Source organism: Coregonus lavaretus, assembly GCF_964263955.1.
Source record: "Coregonus lavaretus genome assembly, chromosome: 7".
NCBI classification, from domain to species: domain Eukaryota; kingdom Metazoa; phylum Chordata; class Actinopteri; order Salmoniformes; family Salmonidae; genus Coregonus; species Coregonus lavaretus.
Genome location: NC_139994.1, coordinates 23007141 through 23030648, shown reverse-complemented (window position 1 = coordinate 23030648; position 23508 = coordinate 23007141).

Genomic DNA, 23508 nt, shown 5'->3' with positions numbered 1-23508 from the left:
CTTTTTTGTCTACACCTATTCAGCATTGTTCTCACCCTCTTAAGCCCCACCCATCTCTTTAAGAATTCACATGTGAGCCCATGTGCTAAACAGAGTGAGTAAGGTAGTGTAGTAAACAACCAAATAATTCAAGACTAAAAGTGGTGAAAGTAGTGGCCTACAATAAGGAAAAAATACACTTAGTCTAGTCCTTGACCTATATCCTAATCTGACTTTGGTGCAGGTCATGTTGTTCTTCACATTACCGTCTCTGGTAAACACGCACTATATCAAATAAAATCACATGTACAGGGTACAGAAGATGTAAACAGTACAGTGAAATGTTTACTTGCATATTTGTATAGTAGCAATTTCAAAAATGTAAAATGTCCAAATAAAAATATTTGTAAAATATTTCATAATGATTAGATGATGCTTACCCAGACACACTTGTCTAAATTGATGGGTCATGTGACATAAATGCTATAACCACCCCCTAGCCACATCTAACTAAGTGGATGTGTCATTATTGTCTAGACATGTACACATGTTCATGAAATACAATAGATGGCCGTAATCATCCCCAAACACACATGGCTAACTTGATGGGTCATGTAATTATCTGGCGAAGTGGAGTCTTTGTTTAGACATGTAGCTATCTAAACAATGACCCATAATCCCAACCCATACAGTACTAGCAATACAAACGGATTGTCATAGCTAGCCACCATGCATTAAATGCTGTAGTATGAATCTGCAGGTACAGTGGGGAAAAAAAGTATTTAGTCAGCCACCAATTGTGCAAGTTCTCCCACTTACAAAGATGAGAGAGGCCTGTAATTTTCATCATAGGTACATGTCAACTATGACAGACAAAATGAGATAATTTTTTCCAGAAAATCACATTGTAGGATTTTTTATGAATTTATTTGCAAATTATGGTGGAAAATAAGTATTTGGTCAATAACAAAAGTTTCTCAATACTTTGTTATATACCCCTTGTTGGCAATGACACAGGTCAAACGTTTTCTGTAAGTCTTCACAAGGTTTTCACACACTGTTGCTGGTATTTTGGCCCATTCTTCCATGCAGATCTCCTCTAGAGCAGTGATGTTTTTGGGCTGTCGCTGGGCAACACGGACTTTCAACTCCCTCCAAAGATTTTCTATGGGGTTGAGATCTGGAGACTGGCTAGGCCACTCCAGGACCTTGAAATGCTTCTTACGAAGCCACTCCTTCGTTGCCCGGGCGGTGTGTTTGGGATCATTGTCATGCTAAAAGACCCAGCCACGTTTCATCTTCAATGCCCTTGCTGATGGAAGGAGGTTTTCACTCAATCTCACGATACATGGCCCCATTCACTCTTTCCTTTACACGGATCAGTCGTCCTGGTCCCTTTGCAGAAAAACAGCCCCAAAGCATGAAGTTTCCACCCCCATGCTTCACAGTAGGTATGGTGTTCTTTGGATGCAACTCAGCATTCTTTGTCCTCCAAACACGATGAGTTGAGTTTTTATCAAAAAGTTATATTTTGGTTTCTTCTGACCATATGACATTCTCCCAATCCTCTTCTGGATCATCCAAATGCACTCTAGCAAACTTCAGACGGGCCTGGACATGTACTGGCTTAAGCAGGGGGACACGTCTGGCAATGCAGGATTTGAGTCCCTGGCGGAGTAGTGTGTTACTGATGGTAGGCTTTGTTACTTTGGTCCCAGCTCTCTGCAGGTCATTCACTAGGTCCCCCCGTGTGGTTCTGGGATTTTTGCTCACCGTTCTTGTGATCATTTTGACCCCATGGGGTGAGATCTTAAGTGGAGCCCCAGATCGAGGGAGATTATCAGTGGTCTTGTATGTCTTCCATTTCCTAATAATTGCTCCCACAGTTGATTTCTTCAAACCAAGCTGCTTACCTATTGCAGATTCAGTCTTCCCAGCCTGGTGCAGGTCTACAATTTTGTTTCTGGTGTCCTTTGACAGCTCTTTGGTCTTGACCATAGTGGAGTTTGGAGTGTGACTGTTTGAGGTTGTGGACAGGTGTCTTTTATACTGATAACAAGTTCAAACAGGTGCCATTAATACAGGTAACGAGTGGAGGACAGAGGAGCCTCTTAAAGAAGAAGTTACAGGTCTGTGAGAGCCAGAATCTTGCTTGTTTGTAGGTGACCAAATACTTATTTTCCACCATAATTTGCAAATAAATTCATTAAAAATCCTACAATGTGATTTTCTGGAAAAAAAATTCTCAATTTGTCTGTCATAGTTGACGTGTACCTATGATGAAAATGACAGGCCTCTCTCATCTTTTTAAGTGGGAGAACTTGCACAATTGGTGGCTGACTAAATACTTTATTCCACCACTGTAGCTAAAGCTAACCCACTAGGTTCAATGTTATCTAACAATTTAACATTAGGCTATAACTAGCAATGCAAATGGATTTCTGAGATACAAATAATATTACTACACAGATAATACACGTAACGTTAGCTAGCGAGCCAGCAAGCTAACATTCGCTAGCTAGCTAACAGTATGCTTTAACTTGCAATGAAAACAACTTTCTGACAAAATTAGAAATGTATAATATCTGAAAATGTAGTTAGACTCTTACCCGTACACATGGATGAATGCTTCATGGCAGACTGAAACCCCTTTAATTAAGAAAGACGTCCTGTGTCGTTTCCGTTTTGTTTGTACAGCTTGTTTGGCCCGCGTTGTGTCAAGTCACTCTGGTTCACACTGACCGTGTGCAGAAAGTAGTCCATCACTTTTTCCCACTGATCTTTGTCGATAGCACCTGCTAAATTCAAGGCAGCAATGTTGTTGAGAGCAGTAGCAACACTTTTACAGTTCTCCATGGCTAACGTTATATCTTTCAAAAAAGCCACGGTAGCAAGGATTATTTACACATACTGAGCAGTCCATGTTATAGACAGAAGCATGCTAGATGGCAGACCAATCCAAACTCATCTCTCGGCATGTCTAGCACATTCATTATCTCAGCCAATCATGTCTAGCAGGAAAGTTCCTGTCTTTTCCCGTGGCTAAACCAACTAGGCTCACATATTTTAACATTTTTATTCATATTTACAGATGGCATACAAGTTTGTTATTAAGGCACATTAAAGTTCACATGTTCCAGAAGGCATTTCTGCCAAAAAAGTCATTTTAATAAAACATTAATGTTTACGTTCAAATGCTTCTCCTGTGAAGTAGTGACGTGCAACATACGCTTATCTCACATATGTCACATATGGAATGGAGGATCACACAGAACATTTGGAAGCGCTAGAGAAGGAAATGGAATGTGACGAGACTGAGGATGAATTAAATGTGGTGGCAGGTGTAGTGATGACCGTCTAGAAGGAGCTGAGTGTAGAGGGAAGCGGTGTGGTGAGGAAGGGGGATACGTGCTCCAGTAGTTCAGAGATGGAACCTGACGAGAGTGGGGATGAAGTACCTACGGTGAGGACTTCCGAGTTCGAGCCTCGTCCCGATGATGACAAGCATGATTCTGGCCCAGTGGGAGTGAGATTTGTGGAGAGAATGGATCCTTATATTCTGGCTGATCCATATGTGGTATCAGGTTGGGTGGAGAAGAGGTTGGGGACTGTTGAGTCGGTGAAAGTAACACAAAATGACTTGTGATGATTTATTGTGTTTCTTCCGTCCAGAGGGAGCAGCCGCTCTGGACCATGTGACTAGGGACAAGAACTGTGACTTGCTTTGCTCTCCGGAGCAGGGCGCCATTGAAAGGAGTGATAATGGAGGTGGAAGATTCCTGGTGTCTGTGACGCCAGCCGTTTGGTGCGACGCAGACCCACAGGACATTGTCTGTCCTGCTGAGTTTTGATGCAGAGTCATTGCCCGACAAGGTCAAGTTAGGATGTGTCAGTTATCCCGTGAGAGCTTTTGGTCCGAAAATACTATAGTGTTTTAGATACCAAGCTTAAGGTCGTGTTGCAGCCGTGTGTAGGAGGGAGAATCCTAGATTTGCATTTTGCATTTTTTACATTTAGCAGACGCTCTTATCCAGAGCGACTTACAGTTAGTGAGTGCATATATTATTCTTTTTTTCATACTGGCCCCCGTGGGAATCAAACCCACAACCCTGGCGTTGCAAACGCCATGCTCTACCAACTGAGCTACATCCTTGCCGGCCGTTCCCTCCCCTACCCTGGACGACGCTGGGCCAATTGTGCGCCGCCCCATTGGTCTCCCGGTCGCGGCCAGCTACGACAGAGCCTGGAGACGAACCAGGATCTCTAGTGGCACAGCTAGCACTGCGATGCAATGCCTTAGACCACTGCGCCACTCGGGAGGTGAGAAGTGTGCAGGAGGGAATGAGACGAAGGAATTGTGTAGTATCGGTGGAAAATATGTGTGTGTTTGCTGTGGGGGTGCCCATGGGGCTGGAGATAGGAGGTGTCCGGTGAGAGAAAGGCAGGTTGATGTTGCCATGGTCAGAGTAGTACAGAAAGTGTTGTATGCTGAAGCAGTGAAGAGAGTGGTAGAGGAAGATGGGTACAGGGTCAGGGATCGTGAGAGTATTCCTGTGAGTAGACAGAGACCACTAGAGTGGGATAGGAATAATATGTGCTTCAGTAAGGTTGGTTTCTTAGAGACTCATCCATGCTTTTATTACAAGCATGCTTGACTACTGTAATGCTCTCCTGTCTGGTCTACCCAAGAAAGCCATTGGTCAACTGCAAAACATACAGAACACTGCAGCACGGGTACTGACCAAGACCAGACGAAGAGCACACATTACACAGGTTTTAAGGTCTCTGCACTGGCTGCCTGTGAGTTTTAGAATACATTTTAAGATTCTTCTATTGGTTTTTAAATCAATCCACAATTGTGCACCCCAATACATGTCAGACATGCTTTTAAGTTATGTATCCAGTAGGTCCCTCAGGTCATCTGGCACTGACTTTTTAACTATCCAAAAGCCTAGGACCAAGAGGCATGGAGAGGCAGCCTTTAGTTACTATGCCCCCAGCCTCTGGAATAGCCAGCCAGAGATCCTGAGGGGGGCCGAAACTCTGGACATTTTTAAAAGAGATCTTACAACACACCTTTTTAGCTTTTCTTTTCCTTACGGGGCTTTTTAGTCCTTCAGTTTTTATTGTTATTATTTTGTTTTATATCCTCTTATGTTTGTTGTGTAGTAAATACTTTTTATTTTCATTGTTTTTATTAGTATTTTCCTGTAAAGCACATTGTGTTGCATTCCATGTCTGAAATGTGCTGTATAAATAAAGCTTGATTTGATTTGATGGTTGTCAACTGTACTGCAGAAATGGAATTGAAGTCACAGAAAATAGAGGTTGTGGTGGCAGCTGCAGAGAAGAACTTGGGATTGCAAGGTTTTACTGCAGAAGAGTTGCAGGGGGTGTTGAGTGGTAGTGTTCTGTCCTCCCAGACCATTGGCCTGGAGTAGGATTAGATAGGGTTAAAGTGGAATGGGGTGGTGTTTTTTTTTGTGAGGGCTAATAGTTGGCAGGATCATTTTCCTTTTCCCAATTTTGTATTACCAGAATTTAATGTAGGTAGGCCTCACATTCCAGTACAGTAGGAGGCGGTGTATTCACCTAAAAGTTGGATGCGCTCTGCCAACCCAATCTCAAAGAAGAAGAAGAATCGACATACGCCCCTAGCCAATGTTTTCTAGATTTCCACAACATGTGACATTGGCCGTATTTGAGAGCATCAAAACTGTGATGTATCATGGGTAAATTGTGACTGACTGACTAATTTACAAATAATAATGAGTCGTTATTTATGATGCAAGGTGATTTGTAGAATAGTCAGTCGGCAGTCGCCTGCACTGTCGGCTGGAATGTCGAACAAGCACATTCTCTTCCAGTCGGCACAGGACCCATCTCACAACCAATCAGTTTCTTAGCTCTGCGTGTTTTTGGTGATTGACAGGCATATAGAGCCCCAAAGTGGACGCGTCATAATACCCATAAAACCTAGCGGTCAATCACGGAAATGGTTCCAATTGTTTTCCCCATAGAAAATGATAGAGAAAGCATCCCTAAATAGTTCCCATTAGGGCATCTGTGAGCGCATGGGCAGCGCCATTGAGGCAATCTCAATTTTTAAGTAGTCAATTTTCTTCTTCATGATTGGCTGATCCCTCCTGATGACCCAGTTTGACATGACTCCAACCGGGTCATCAGGAGAGATCAGCCAATGAAGTTGGAAGTCCCAGCCAGTTGACCTCATTAAATTGGTCAATCACTCAATTGCACTGCCCATGCTTATACAAGCTTTTGGCCACTAGAGGCCTCTATTATTCTCTATGATTTTTCCACCATTTATTTTTCCCAAAAGGGATTTTAGAACCATGTCAAACGAGGTCTGTGTTTCATGTAGGCTTTCCCTGGCAAGACATTTTGATAACCGTGTAAATCTCTCTCGGACAAGGTGACTTTTATAAAGATATTCGGCTCTATATACTGAGATTCTAAAAATTCGAATTAGCATCAAAGTATACGTCATGCAAGACTACAAATCCCTGCAAGCTCCTGTACGTCATCTCTAACTTACACTTTTTTCCACAGTTAGAACAGTGAGCCAGATATTTCACCGGATGTATAAGTGTGAACCATCCGGTTGGCGTTTCCTCTCACTACCAAGTATGGTGATGAGAGGAAGCCCAGTGGCCGGCAGTGGGAGAAGCGAGATGGATTTTGGCCGACATTCTGCAAATGTTCTAATCAATGAAACATTTGATCTCCATACAGTTTTGTGTTTCCAAAACTAGAACCTGTAACAAACAGAGTGGACTGCGTTTTGTCAAGGTTTTAAAATGTTGTGTTGTTTAGAAGGAGTGCAAGGGCAAATTGAGTTATTGCACATGCACACTTAATAATAATAATATGTCATTTAGCAGACACTTTTATCCAAAGCGACTTACAGTCATGTGTGCATACATTTTTACGTATGGGTGGTCCCGGGGATCGAACCCACTACCCTGGCGTTACAAGCGCCATGCTCTACCAATTGAGCTACAGAGCACTTCACAGAGTAGGCGTTCCCTAATGGAAATATGCAAATAAATGCTAGCACGCGCTAATAGGATCTCACTAGCTTGTGCTTGGCTCTGCCCACCTCCTTGCTTGTTCTGCCCACTATGATTAATTTGTTCCCATTGGAAACGACAGGCTCTGGTCTATCTTGAGTTAGTTATAAAAAATCTTGGCCTTTACTGTCAGCTATTTCCAAAAAGTGTTAAACAAATCAAAAGATATTGTATATTTGAGATTCTTAAAAAGTAGCCACCCTTTGCCTTGATGACAGCTTTGCACAGTCTTGGCATTCTCTCAACCAGCTTCATGAGGTTGTCACCTGGAATGCATTTCAATTAACAGGTGTGCCTTGTTAAAAGTTAATTTGTGGAATTTCTTTCCTTCTTAATGCGTTTGAGCCAATCAGTTGTGTTGTGACAAGATAGGGGTGGTATACAGAAGATAGCCCTATTTGGTAAAAGACCAAGTCCATATTATGGCAAGAACAGCTCAAATAAACAAAGAGAAATGACAGTCCATCATTACTTTAAGACATGAAGGTCAGTCAATCCGGAAAATGTCAAGAACTTTGAACGTTTCTTCAAGTGCAGTCGCAAAAACCATCAAGCGCTATGAAGAAACTGGCTCTCATGAGGACCGCCACAGGAAAGGAAGACCCAGAGTTACCTCTGCTGCAGAGGATAAGTTCATTAGAGTTAACTGCACCTCAGAAATTGCAGTCCAAATAGATGCTTCACAGAGTTCAAGTAAGAGACACGTCTCAACATCAATTGTTCAGAGGAGACTGCGTAAATCAGGCCTTCATGGTCGAATTGCTGCAAAGGAACCACTACCAAAGGACACCAATAAGAAGAAGTGACTTGCTTGGGCCAGAAAACACGAGCAATAGACATTAGACCGGTGGAAATCTGTCCTTTGGTCTGATGAGTCCAAATTTGAGATTTTTGGTACCAACCGCCGTGTCTTCGTGAGACACAGAGTAGGTGAACAGATGATCTCCACATGTGTGATTCCCACCGTAAAGCATGGAGGAGGAGGTGTGATGGTGTGGGGGTGCTTTGCTGGTGACAATGTCTGTGATTTATTTACAATTCAAGGCACACCTAACCAGAATGGCTACCACAGCATTCTGCAGCAATACACCATCCCATCTGGTTTGCGCTTAGTGGGACTATCATTTGATTTTCAACAGGACAATGACCAAAAACACACCTCCAGGCTGTGTAAGGCTATTTGACCAAAAAGGAGAGTGATGGAGTGCTGCATCAGATGACCTGGCATCCACAATCACCCAACCTCAACCCAATTGAGATGGTTTGGGATGAGTTGGACCACAGAGTGAAGGAAAAGCAGCCAACAAGTGCTCAGCATATGTGGGAACAGCATATGTGGGAACATTCAAGACTGTTGGAAAAGCATTCCTCATGAAGCTCTTTGAGAGAATGCCAAGAGTGTGCAAAGCTGTCATCAAGGCAAAGCGTGGCTACTTTGAAGAATCTGTTTAACACTTTTTTTGGTTACTGCATGATTCCATATGTGTTATTTTATAGTTTTGATGTCTTCATTATTATTCTACATTGTAGGAAATAGTAAAAATAAAGAAAAAACATTGAATGAGTAGGTGTGTCCAAACCTTAGACTGGTACTGTATATTGAACTTTTTAATTTTACTGTTCCATATTTTATTTAACTAATATTTGATGGATTATTTATGCATTTGGTCTTGTGTCTTGTACAGAATACTATCCTTGTAGCGATCAGATATTTACATTGTGCCATGAATATTTTTTTGCAAAGAAGCTAGCTAGCTAGCTACCTACCTAGATGGTATTAGCAACATACCCTTATTTTACCAGATCGTCTTCTCCTACAGCTGGTGGCGGTCTATATTTAATCCCTTATTATTTCTGCCAATTATATGAACGAGGTAAAATCTATTTCAATTCATGGTGTCAGAATGCACTGCTGTATTAAAGCAATTCAGAACTAACTTGTTGACATGTTCTGCAGATTCAAAGCCAGATTAACTCATCCATTATCATGAATGAATAAGCATATTTATTTGACAAGAATGTACCTAGTCATCCATCAATCATGTCAAACACCTGAACTCCAACAATTACATTGTTTTAAATACATTTCAATAGTAAACAATGCATACAAAGGCTATGCCTTTCATACATAACATAAACATCTGACTTGAAGTAAAGATTCAATTATTTATTCATCAATGCCACAAACCTGGGACATCAAAGAGCACCATATTAACTATTATTACTATCCAAGAGCGCACAGATTCTTCTTCTTTAGACAACAACAAGATGGCGCAGATCCCAGCCAACTTTGCAGTTTTTTGTTTATTTTAGTGTTATTTCTTTACTTTATTTGCTCTGAAAGTGTCTAGTATTATTTACCATGACCGACAAGCAATTCTGGACATCAGATCGGCGAATACTCATCACAAATTCAACTTTCCAGACCTGGATCCTTTGTCTGGATTATCCGAAGCAGTTCCATTCATCACAGGAGCCCACCCAAAACCACGTCATCGTAGAAGGAGTAGGAGAGCTGGCATTCTAGTAAGACTAAGGAGAAGGGCAAACCACCCGCCGCTTCCTAGTATATTACATTTTACATTTTAGTCATTTAGCAGACGCTCTTAACCAGAGCGACTTACAGTTAGAGTGCATACATTTTCATACATTTCATACATTTTCTTATTACTTGCTAATTGTGAGGGGAAAATCCTGTATAACCTCTTTACACTTGTATAGCAGAGACAATGTAATGAGGAATTACTTTAAAAGTTCTTAATGCTAAACTTTGTTATGCACATGCACTGTATGAGCCTTAAACCTGTACATTTCCACTGTCGGTTTGAAGGTCTTGTCCACTACAGTTGAAGTCAGAAGTTTACATACACCTTAGCCAAATACATTTAAACTCGGTTTTTCCCAATTCCTGACATTTAATCCTAGTAAAAATGCCCTGTCTTAGGTCAGTTAGGATCACCACTTTATTTTAAGAATGTGAAATGTCAGAATAATAGTAGAGAGAATGATTTATTTCAGATTTTATTTATATCATCACATTCCCAGTGAGTCAGAAGATAACATACACTCTATTATTTGGTAGCATTGCCTTTAAATTGTTTAACTTGGGTCAAACATTTCGGGTGGACTTCCACAAGCTTCCCACAATAAATTGGGTGAATTTTGGCCCATTCTTCCTGACAGAGCTGGTGTAACTGAGTCAGGTTTGTAGGCCTCCTTGCTCGCACAAGCTTTTTCAGTTCTGCCCACGCATTTTCTATAGGATTGAGGTCAGGGCTTTGTGATGGCCACTCCAATACCTTGACTTTGTTGTCCTTAATCCATTTTGCCACAACTTTGGAAGTATGCTTGGGGTCATTGTCCATTTAGAAGACCCATTTGCGACCAAGCTTTAACTTCCTGACTGATGTCTTGAGATGTTGCTTCAACATATCCACATCATTTCCTTCCTCATGATGCCATCTATTTTGTGAAGTGCACCAGTCCCTCCTGCAGCAAAGCACCCCCACAGCATGATGCTGCCACCCCCGTGCTTCACGGTTGGGATGGTGTTCTTCGGCTTGCAAGCATTCATCTTTTTCCTCCAAACATAACGATGGTTATTATGGCCCAAACAGTTCTATTTTTGTTTCATCAGACCAGAGGACATTTCTCCAAAAAGTACGATCTTTGTCCCAATGTGTAGTTGCAAACCGTAGTCTGGCTTTTTTATGGCGGTTTTGGAGCAGTGGCTTCTTACTTGCTGAGCGGCCTTCCAGGTTATGTCGATATAGGATTAGTTTTACTGTGGATACTTTTTACCTGTTTCCTCCAGCATCTTCACAAGGTCCTTTGCTGTTGTTCTGGGATTGATTTGCACTTTTCACACCAAAGTACGTTAATCTCTAGGAGATAGAATATGTCTCCTTCCTGAGCGGTATGACGGCTGCGTGGTCCCATGGTGTTTATACTTGCGTACTATTGTTTGTACAGATGAACGTGGTACCTTCAGGCGTTTGGAAATTGCTCCCAAGGATGAACCAGAGATGTGGAGGTCTACAATTTTCTTTTGAGGTCTTGGCTGATTTCTTTAGATTTTCCCATGATGTCAAGCAAAGAGGCACTAAGTTTGAAGGTAGGCCTCGAATACATCCACAGGTACACCTCCAATTGACTCAAATTATGTCAATTAGCCTATCAGAAGCCTCTAAAGCCATGACATCATTTTCTGGAATTTTCCAAGCTGTTTAAAGGCACAGTCAACTTACTGTATGTAAACCTCTGACCCACTGGAATTGTGATACAGTGAATTATAAGTGAAATAATCTGTCTGTAAACTATTGTTGGAAAAATTACTTGTGTCATGCACAAAGTAGATGTCCTAACCGACTTGCCAAAACTATAGTTTGTTAACAAGAAATTTGTGGAGTGGTTGAAAAACAAGTTTTAATGACTCCAACCTAAGTGCATGTAAACTTCCGACTTCTACTGTATATAAGACGTCAGCATTTCCTGTTTGTTGGGCTCTCAATGATCACCTACAGGTGGTCGTTGACCAGCTCCATTATTGTGATAATTAATCGATATCAAATAAAGATTGATTGTTTGAAGAAATGACAAAGTCTCACTTGATTAGAATTTGCACAACATAATGTACGGTCTCTGGACAATAAACTATGCGAACTTAAAGCACGGATTTCCTATCAGAGAGATATGAGAGATTGTAATGTAATCTGTTTTACTGAGACTTGGCTAACGGGGGTGGTACTTGATACGGCTATACAGCCTGCAGGGTTTTCCGTACATCGCGTGGACATGAAAACATAAAGGCGGAGGAATATGTTTCATGATCAACAACTCATGGTGTGATTGTAGGAATGTACAAACACTTAAGACTGTTCCATGGAATACCTCACAATCAAATGCCAACCCCATTGTCTCACAAGATTATTCACAGCTATTTGTATCATGGCTGTGTACATCCCCCACAAGCCGACACCACACTCAAGGAATTACACAGGACTTTGAACAAATCGGAAACAGCATATCCCGAGGCCGTATTTGTTGTAGCAGGGGACTTTAACAAAATACATCTAAGGAAAGTTATTCCGAAATTCAACCAACACCTCTCTTGCCTCACTCGTGGGAAAATTATGTTGGAACATCGTTGTTCTCCATTCTGAGATGGATGCAAAGCCCTCTTTCTCCCTGAGAGAGCAGACCGACTCATTAAACTATGGTTGGATTTCTGGGGAAATGGATGAATAGAAAAAGACCAGCTATGACCTCTGGAAATTCATCAAGGACAAGAAAAGACACTACAGGAACAAAGTGGAATCGCATTTTGACTGCTCCGACGCGAGATGCATGTGGCAAGGACTACAAACCATCATAGACTACAAGGGGAAAACTAGCGGTGCGGCGAACACAGACAACTGTCTCCCAGATGAGCTAAACAACTTCTATGCTCGTTTCGAGGCAATCAACACTGATCCTCCTACAAGGGTCCCTGTTGCTGTAGAGGACTGTGAGCTCTCAATCTCTATGGCCGACATGAGTAGGACCTTTAAGCGTGTGAATACTCACAACGTAGCCAGCCCAGATGTCATCCCCTGCCGCATCCTCAGACCAGCTTGCTTGTGTGTTCGCGGACATATTGAACCTCTCCCTGTCCCAGTCTGTGATCGCCACATGCTTCAAGATGTCCACCATTGTTCTTGTACCCAAGCAAATGACGGTAGCCTGCCTAAATAACTATCGCCCTGTAGCACTCACTTCTGTCATCATGAACTGCTTCAAGAGGCTGGTCAAAGACCACATCAGCTCCACTTTACCTGACACCCTGCACCCACTCAAATTTGCATACAGCCCCTACAGCCCCACAGATGACGCAACCCCTCAAGAGGTTGAAAAAGTTTGACATGGGCCCTCAAATCCTAAAAAGGTTCTACAGCTGTACCATTGAGAGCATATTGACTGGCTGCATCACCGCTTGGTATGGCAATAGCACCGCCCTCGATCGCATGGCACTACAGAGGGTTGTGAGGAGAGCCCAGTACATCACTGGGGATGAGCTCCCTGCCATCCAGGACCTCTATATGAGGCGTTGTGAAAAGAAGGCCCGGAAAATCAAAGACTCCAACCACCCAAGCCATAGCCTATTTTCGCTGCACGCAAGAGGTACCGGTGCATCAAGTCTGACACCAACAGGCTCTGGAACAACTTCTATCCCCAACCAATATGACTGATAAATAGCTAAACCGCCCGTATTTGCACTCTATGCACACCCACACTGTCACTCCAACACACACACTTGTCATTTAGCAGACGCTCTTATCCAGAGCGACTTACAGGAGCAATTAGGGTTAGGTGCCTTGCTCAAGGGCACAGACAGATTTTTCACCTAGGCTGCTCGGGGATTAGAACCAGCAACCTTTCGGTTACTGGCACAACGCTCTTAACCACTAAGCTACCTGCCGCGGTAGCTTAGTCCTATAGACACAAACACTCACACATGATATGCACAGACATTTATACTGACTCTACATGCCCGCACACTCACATGCAAGCTGCTGCTACTCTGTTAATCATATATCCTGTTGCCTATTCAGCCTAACGTTTATAACACCCTTCAATATTCTATATGTGCATATACTGTTTTTGTATTTTGGTTGCTAAACCATATCGTTTGAAGTGACTGAGCATTTGGGAATTGTTTTTAAAGCATCCTGATGTAGGCCCTACCACTCCCATTGTTTCACAATCAGCGATGCTAATGCTGGCTGTGGGGTAAGTAAAGAGAACTAAGACATGTCTGGTCAGTCTCAGGATGAAACACTAAGTCCCAGAAAAGTATATTTTAGTGTACTGCCCCTTTAAATGGCAGTCATTCTTACCACATGACAAAATGAACACTTTCAAAATTAAGGTAAATCAGCTTTAATGTGTACTGTACTAAAAATGCAGATTTATATTTTCATTTCACAAACATGGCCTACTGTATAAAATAGGTAGTCTCTGAAAAGCGATACTGCAGCTTCCAATACTTGAGTCTGACCTGTGACTATCATGGCCAAAGGTAGCCATCCCAAATTGTAATCAGAACCACAACGCTGCCAGCACTATACTTCATTAGCTCCTACTTGTGAATGAAAAATTCAGATGCGCTTCCCTGAAGGTCTCTGGCTACAGCAAGGTGACATTATCAATGGAAAAAAGTTACTGTACAAGCATGGAAAACATGCACGTCGACTTTTAGATTAGGAAAGTAGGCAGGCTAGTGAAAAGGCTGCGTTCACTTCCCCCCCGCCAACTGGTATTTTGACCAGTCATAGATTTTCAGAGCTGATCTGTCAAAAATACCAATTAGTGAAAAAAAAAAAAGCCTAAGTAACAGCCTTTCATTACTTAACACCATGATTTCAATAAAAACAAAAAAAGGTGGCATCTTGATTGGATTAGAAAGCAGATCTAAGTCACATTACAATAAAGATGACTCAAGTGGGCAAGATATAACATTTATTTCAATAAACAAAGTCAAATGTCCACATCTCGTCAGTATGTTCAAGCAGCATAGATTTCTCCCACTCGTCACCCTGGTAGATTACAGTCAGACCTGGAAAACAGAGGTAGGTGTGAAAGTTAAATGCACCTATTGAAGCAAGTGCATTTCAAATCTGGGAACAATAGTTAAGCAAGACCAGTGGCGACCAGTCATTCAGGGCAGAGCCCCACATTTTTTTGGGCTTGCCCATTTGGCAATAATGTCACGTTTCAGTTTGCAAGTATTTGAGTTAAGCAAGCAAAAAAGCAGCTTTATTAAGGCAGCTCCAAAATTCAGGTGTTTCAGCCTAGCTCAGTGCTTTGTGGTGGGGCAGCCAGCGGAAAATACAGAGCATAGATGTTGGTAATATGCTCTAGTTGTGCCGTGATTGGCTGTGTTCTGTCACTCATTGGGACACCAAGTCCGAGGGTAGATCTCAAATTCAAGCCCCTTGGGTGCTGCCATAGAGTTACATTAGAAATGCCCATCCGAGGAGGCTCAAGGTCATTGGCCACAGAAAATGACGTTATAGCTACAGTAGATTTGATTGAACTCATGTCAACATACATTCAAAATCTTAGCTAGCAGTCATCATGAATCAAGACGACAATCTGGCAAAACCTTGTCATATAAAGAGAAATTATAGATAAAACGTATCGGTGTGCATCGGCCAAACATCACAAATTGGAAATTCAACAATGAGTGGCTAACTGCAAGCAATCACTAGCCTGCTATTCAGTGGACTGGCTGTGTGGTCCCAAGTCTGGGATTAAGGGTCTCTTTTCCAAGTTTAAAGTGATACATTCAACATTGGCCATGCAGTCAATGAAGCATGATTTGTGCCACGCGCAAAACTGTTAACTTAACTTCGCAGTGCTGAGTTAACTGGGAACTCAGGAAAAACACGTTTTGAAAGATCTAACGCAGAGTTGTAAATCCGGAACTCGGGCCCCTTTCTAGAGCTACGACCTGAAGATCACTGACATGATTCAACCTTTTATTTTTTAAGTGTTCCCAGTTGTCTTGAAAGCACCATATATCCAGAGAATGCCAGACCTTGATGACAAAGTTTGCCCACGAAGGACCACCGCGCCACCTTCCTGTTCAAGTGAGCACTGCACAACAAGGAGTCCAAAATTGTATTGTATGCTGCTGGATAAATGTTATATGCATACTGTAGCTAAGAAAGTAATACTAAGTGTATGTTGTGTTAGTGCCTCACCCTAATAGTTGGGTCTATTTTCCACCCTCTTAATTTCACCTACTGTTCTGACTTGGTGGTGCACATGTAGCCTATAACCTGTTTTAGAGAAAGGTAATCGTCAAATATTGTAAGAGCTTTCATTGTCTGCGTATATGCACCCTTTATTTATCCTACGGTTCTGACTTGGTGTACACTAACAGCCCATGTTCTGAATTCTGTCACTGTACATTCCAAAAGTGCTGAACAAAGTTATGACTACAGTCCTAGCTCGCTCATTAATGTCTTAATCAAAATTACAGATTGCCTCTTATGCCATAGTTTGTACATCTCAATTGTCAGTAGAAACTACATGTTTAAGCAAGTCAGCCATGTTCTTTTTTTTTTTGGGTGGGGGGGCAGTAAATGAGACTGAATGAACAGCTGCCAGACAAGGCGCCACTGATAGCCAGGCGTAGCAGTGGTAAGATGTTGGGACAGCTTTATGTAGGCCCTAACAGTTTGTGGGCACCGTTATAGTGCAATTAATGTATTGTGGTATTGTGGTGTCACTGGCATACATCCCACATTTTTGTTTTTTCCCCCCCACCAAGACTAAAATAGTAACGCCACTGGGCAAGACTCACCTTTCATTTAAAGCAGCGCTCTTCTCAGTTTTTTTATGTGGGCCACATTGTGGTAGAGCACATGTAGTAGATCTGATGGGGAGGAATAAAGTGAGATTAAATACTAAACTTAACTTATTACCTTGCAGTAAAAAAAAAGGGACAAATTGTATAAAAATGTTAGCCAACTGTAGTAATATGATTTTTTTTTTTAAGCATCAGTCTCCATGTGACAATACACCAATCCAGGGATTCAAGAGGCAAATCCCCAGTCTTCTTCCTCACCGCCTAATTCCATCAAAGCAGCGCTCTTCACAGGTTTTTTCTGTAGGCATACACACTTCAGTAGAGCACATGAAGTAGATCTGGTGGGGAGGAATGAAGTGGGACTCAATACCAACTAAGCTTGTTGCGACAGACTTTGTGCAGCTCACAAATAAAAAGCCTAATTTGCCATGTGACATACACCAATGCAGGGAATCAAGATGCAAATCCCAGTCCCAATTCTGCTTCCTCACCTCCTCATCCAGATACTTGTTGGTGTGTTGATCCATGAACTGGAATGCTTGGACCATGAAGCGACGCTGGTGGCGCTTCTGTGGCAGGTTGCTGAATTTAAGGATGGAGATTCTGGGGTCCTGAGGGTTGGCGCACCTAGAGGGGAGAAATTGAGCAAGAGAACTCAATGACAACTAAATCTTCACAGTGTAAGGCCCTCAAACTAAACTCTGGATCTCAGACCCCCCCCCCCCCCCCCTAGTTCCACTAATCAGGCATTGATTTAGACCTGGGACACCAGGTGGGTGTAATTAATTCTCAGGTAGAACAGAAAACTAGAAGGCTCTGGACCTCGTAGGGTAAGAGTTGAATACCTTTGGTATAAGGAGTTCTGGCCTAAATGTCGGTCATGCTTTGGCTAGGGAAAGGGCGACACATTGGATGGGGCAAAGTTTCTTCCACACCATAATTCAAGGGATACTTCAGGATTTTGGCAATGAGGCCCTTTATCTACTTCCGAGTCAGATGAACTTGGATACCATTTGTCTGCCTATGTGTCCAGTAGTGTCATGAGCCAATGCTAGCAGATACCTATAGACTTCATCACTGTGCTAAAGCTAGTTAGCAATTTCCTTCAAACTGCATTCACAGACAAAGTATCCACAAGTTAATCTGACTCTGGGTAAATAGATAAAGGGCCTTAATGCCAAAATCAAGGGAACATTAGAGAGTCCAGCCAAGCCAGAGTTTCAGCCTCTATAGTAACATGCAATGGTGCTTCAAGAGCAAGGTAGCCCACCAATACACAATCTGCAGTACAACATTAGGCAAATTAGTCACACACCAAGTCATTGCAGTGCTTACCCTTCGTGAATGAGCACCAGAACATTCTTGGCAGAGCGGGGGTAAGCTAGACAGTAGTTGACCAAGAGTGTTGCCTCTGGCTTTGGAGAAGTCAGACGTACTTCTAGATACACAAGTTTGCCCAGGAGGAGACGGAGGGGCTGATGGTGCTGCTTGTAGTACTTGGCATAGGTTTTGTCTGGTGGGGGTAAAATAGCAAGTCAGGGGGTTGGGTTTTTGTCTTCATACACCAAATTCAGCAATGATTAATGTCAGCATGGGACAGTTGACCATTATGTTCCAGCAATTGAGTGTTTGCATGTTAACAGCCAGATACCTTCAGCAATCCTGAGTTGGACGCCAAACAGCCCCTTGGATGTCACCTTTGAAGGGAATCTGAAACTGGGGCTTTTCACCATGTAGCCCACACTCGCCACTGCTGGCAGGGTACCCAGAGCTTTAGAGTAGCGGCACTCAACCATGATTCTAGAGACAGACATGTGGTACTAGTCAATCTCAGCAGGTGCATTTAATGACTCCTCAATTAGAGAGATTAAATTACTTTCTCAAATGTCATTTTCCAACACCAATATTTGAAGTTAAGATCTTAAGTTAAGTAACTCAGTGTATTAATGGACTGGTGAATCAGCTCAATATATAGGAATACTAGGACAGAGGCATGTAGCAAAGATAGAAATGTAGATCTTAAAAAAGGTGTAGACATTGAGTCTAACAACCCTGGGATGTGGAGATGTTCATTAAAGTCCAAACTGAAGACAGACTAACTGGACTCGCCCAATAAGCAATGCCCATTTACCTGAGGGGGTTGTCTCTGGAGATTATGCCATATTTCAGGTTAAGGGATCGGACGACCGTCTGTACCTCTGCTGTGTAGATCACAGTCTCACCAATTTCCTAATGAAGAGCAAAACAATGAATGTAATTGTCGGGATCCACACTAGGAGGGCATAATATGATTGTACACTTACATAAAAGTGAGTTCCACATTCAGTGACTGAGAATTTGAAGACCACAAACTTGTCATTGACAATGACTGGGCCACAGCTAGACTTCCCAGCAACTACAAGTTTGGTGGGATCCACAGGGAAAGTGGTGATGTCATGGTGAACGGCAAAGACAAACTGTTTGTCTGCAGTGCATTCTGGGAAGGGAGAGCAATACACATCAGTCCTCACTATTCAAAATCAAACATGATCTTGCTGTGTGAAATGGGAGTATTTACCATCCATTGGGTAGAAGCAGGTGGAAGTGGCCAAATCCACACAGCAACCCATCACCAAACACTGGGAGGACGAGATTCCAGTGGAACCACAAGCCACGTGCTGGTTCTGGGGAATACTGCAGCCTGAAATACAAAAACCGTTGTAAGTGGCATTTCCTGAGGATCAGTAGCCACCTAATTATACTGAATAAAAATATAAAACACATCATGTAAAGTGTTGGTCCAATGTTTCATGAGCAGAAGAGCCCAGAAATTTTATATTTGTACAAAAAGCTAATTTCTCTCAAATGTTATGCACAAAATTTGTTTACATCCCTGTTACTTAGCATTTCTCCTTTGCCGATATACTCCATCCAACTGTCAGGTGTGGCATATCAAGAAGCTGATTAAACAGGTGCACCTTGTGCTGGGTACAATAAAAGGCCACTAAAAATGTACTGTTGTCACAACACAATGCCACAGATGTCTCAAGTCAAGGGAGCCTGCAATTGGCATGCTGACTGCAGGAATGGTCACCATAGTTGTTCCCAAAGAATGTAATGTTAATTTCTCTACCATGAGCCACCATCGTTTTAGGCAGTATGTCCAACCTGCCTCACAACCACAGACCAGGTGTAACCGCACCAGCCTAGGACCTCCACATCAGGCTTCATCACCTGCGGGATCATCTGAGACCAGCCACCCGGATAGCAGATGAAACTGAGGAGTATTTGTCTGTAATAAAGCGCTTGTGGGGAAAACCTCATTCTGATTGGCTGGGCCTGGCTCCCCAGTGGATGGGCCTATGCCCTCCCATGACTGCACCCCTGCCCAGTCATGTGCAATCCATAGATTAGGACCTAATGAATCCATTTCAAGTGACTGATTTCCTTATATGAACTGTAACTCAGTAAAATTGCTGCGTTTATATTGGTTCAGTAATAGCTGTAAAGACTCAAATGACCAGAAGTCCATCTGAGGCACTGGAGTAGATGTTCTCACAATTTGGGAAATATAAGTTTCAATAGAGCCTCTGAACTGGTCAGAATGACCAGGGCCCCGTTTCAAAGACTCAAATGAAGGCTAAATTAATCATTAGAACCGTCGTAGGAGCATTGTTAAATCGGAGCAGTTGCACAAAACCATCACTAAAGTTACTTGAAAGTAATTTACCGACTGCCTCAGACCACTAGAACAGCTAAGTGTTAGATGCGTTTGCCCTTCCACAGCACACAATCTCTACTAAAACATAAAAATCAAGCAGTTTAAAAAAATGTTTGTGACCTTGTCTTTGCAATTGTTACAAACAAGCAAAGTATAAAAGCCAACTTCAAATGAACGAGGTGACTGCATAAAAAAAAAAAAGTGGGCTATATTCCAATCATATCAACTTCAAGTTGGTCAATCGAATTCCATTTTGCTGATTGTATGCTAGAGTCATGTAATATGTGCCAAATCTGATTTAGAGCAATATAGGGTAAGCCACCTCAATATTTGCAGCCATGAAGGTGAAATTTCTAGGAGCTGATTAGTCATCAGTATACATCAACTTCAGATTTGAATGGAGAAAGCGGAGCAGCGCTCCCTTTCAATCCTATCCGTATTGACATATGCTCCAATGATGCACTTAGCTACTGTGGTATCTAAGGAATTTATGACTTTGTTAACGTTGGCAAATGGTAGCTTAGAGGATGTTGATTTAGCTTAGGGAAGCATCTGGGGAGCAGTTTTAGAGGGGCACCCTAAAGCAGAGGAAGTCTGTTAGGTGGTCTCCTGGGAGTGGTCTGTAGGGGAAAACACCCATATCAGATTACATAGGATATATACACTATGGTTTGGGACAAAGGACGGGGAGAATAGCACATTTAGAATTTGGGTCGTCTGTTCTCCGGATGTCCGCAGATATCTGTAAATTGAAGCTGTAACCCTTTGATATAAATAAACCTTTATAATCAAAGTACAGTGTATGCGGACTCCTTGTTCTCCACAGCATAATTAGCAGAATGTTAGCAGACAACACTACCATTCTCTGCGTTGTGGGAAACGCATGTTACATCGTCGGCAGTTGTAGGAAAGATCCATCATTAAAACACTCAAGCCTAAATGCCACTGATAAAGAACCGGGCCAAGGCATGGTCCGTTCTTGCAGCTCGATGGTGAGGAAACTAGGAGATCATGGATCATTTTAGACACTTGAAGAGCCCAATTTCCCAGATGGAATTTAGGTTTAGGAGTGTTAACATCTTTCCTACAATGGAGGAAGATGTAACATGAGTTTCCCGAAAACACGTTAGCTAAATGAGTCATCGGAGCATGTGTCGATACTGATAGGATCGAAAGGAAGGGAGCGTTGCGCTCGGATCAGCTTCTAGATACATTACCGCCTACGGATGCAGATAGTGACTTATTCTAATGCTTATCCCCCCCCCCAAAAAATAGAATAAACATTTGTCATATCATTGAACACATTAGGCTACACACCATGAAACAGACAGTAGCTAAACTAAGATTATTGAAAATTAAATGCATTTCAATATGAATAGCTTACAATTTATATTTTAATGCAGTCCTTGATTCACTTGCAGAGACATAAGCAAGTTTGTTCTAAAGTTCTGCAGTCACAAAGAAACAAACCATGTGATTCTGTGTATAAAGTGATGCAGGACGGCAAATAAAGCATCTAAAGACGCACTTAACTATTCTAGTGGTCTGGGGTAGGCATTAAATTATCAGCGTTTAAGTGCAACCATAATAACGATGTTTTGGGAAACAGCTCAGAGATTTAACACACCTCCTACGAAAGTTCTAACAATGAACATAACCTTAAGATGCTTTTGGGAAACTAGGCCCAGAACATTGTATGAGACTCACCAGGAGACGTGGGGGGATCTTGAGGGGTGGCAATAAAACACTTTGAAGAAGGAGGCCCAGCACGGGCCTTGGGAAGACCAGAGAGGGGCAGGTTTACGGTCGAGGACACAGAGGATTTGGGGCTAGACGCACAGGACACTGTAGAAACATCCATTATGCCAGCTTCATTGACAAACAACACCATCAAGGTGTACCACCCAGCCTGCAGAGAGTCAGTGTGGCAAGAAATGTGAAACAGTCACTCCAATGGCACATTTACAAAATTAAAGTGTATCATTTCAAAGTGGAAAGAGGGCAAAGACCGTACCTGAAGACTGACAAGGCAGCCTAAAAAGCGGACAGTTAAGGTGTTCTGGTATTGTCCTCGACTTAATGAGTATCCACAGGATTCTGGGGCTTCAAGAACAGGGAGCATACTGTTGGAGCCTGTAGGGAAAGTTGAGCATGAGCAAAGTACCCAAACTGCATTTGATAATTCTATAAGCCTATAAATAAAATAACTCACCCAAAATTTTGACTTCACTCATTGGACCAGCTGGCAGTGTGACTTCAAACTGATCCACACTGCACAGAACTGCTACACTGACTGGGGCTGCGTTGGTAACGGAGACCCACTTTTTTGCATCTGGCACCTCCTCGAATTGCACCTGGAATTCACGGTCAGCTTTAGAATCAAAATTGGTGGGGTCTCCAAGTTGTACTACAGCGCTGTCTTTGGTATAATCATCCTCGGTGTCAAGGTTGTGGTGGGAAAAGGTTGCCTCTTCTGAAACCCGCTCCAATCCCGCTGCAGGCAATGCAAAGCAAGGCCAAGCCAGGAACAAAAGCAGTGTGTTCCTTTGCCAAGCCATTTTCATACAATGCCTCACTGAATACTAAAGACGGTATGACAGTCGATGTTTCTCCTAGGTATATATAGGAAGTATTTGCAATTGGATGCAGCTTTCTAACAATTGGAACGTCATTACTCTGTATCAGAATATACATTCTCACGAGGTAAATGGTAACATCTGGAGGTAATAATCTATTACGCGCCACTATGTTTGCGTTTACACAGGCAGCCCAATTCTGATATTTTTTTCCACTGATCACATTAGATCTTCTCAAATCCGATCTTTTCAGAGCTGATCTGATTGGTCAAAAGACCAATTAGTGAAAAAAAGATCAGAATTGGGCTGCATTTCTAAACACAGCCTATGATTGGATGTTGTCTAGGGATATGCCAAGGCTGCCCAACCCTCTTCCTGGAGATCAACCATCCTGTGGGTTTTCAATCCAACCCTAATTTAACACACCTGATTCTAGTTATTAGCTGCTCAACAAGACCTTAACTAGCTGAATCAGATACGATAAATTAGGATTGGACTGAAAACCTACAGGACAGTAGATCTCCAGGAAGAGGGCTGGGCAGCCCTTGGCTAGGCTATCACGTCAGGGTCCAGTTCGAATATTAGGTTTGAGTGCTTTAAAGCTGCATTCTTTCTCCCTCCCTTGAATAGTAATAATAAACGATGATCCTAACTTGATTAGACAGGTGAATACAAATGATGGTTCCACCACAAAGCTTTTAATGTCCAGTATTGTCAAATCGGGGATTACTGACCGGGAGCAAGAAGGAAATGGGACACGTTTAAAGTATTCCAACAGTGCCCTGGGCTCAGCTCAAATATATGTTA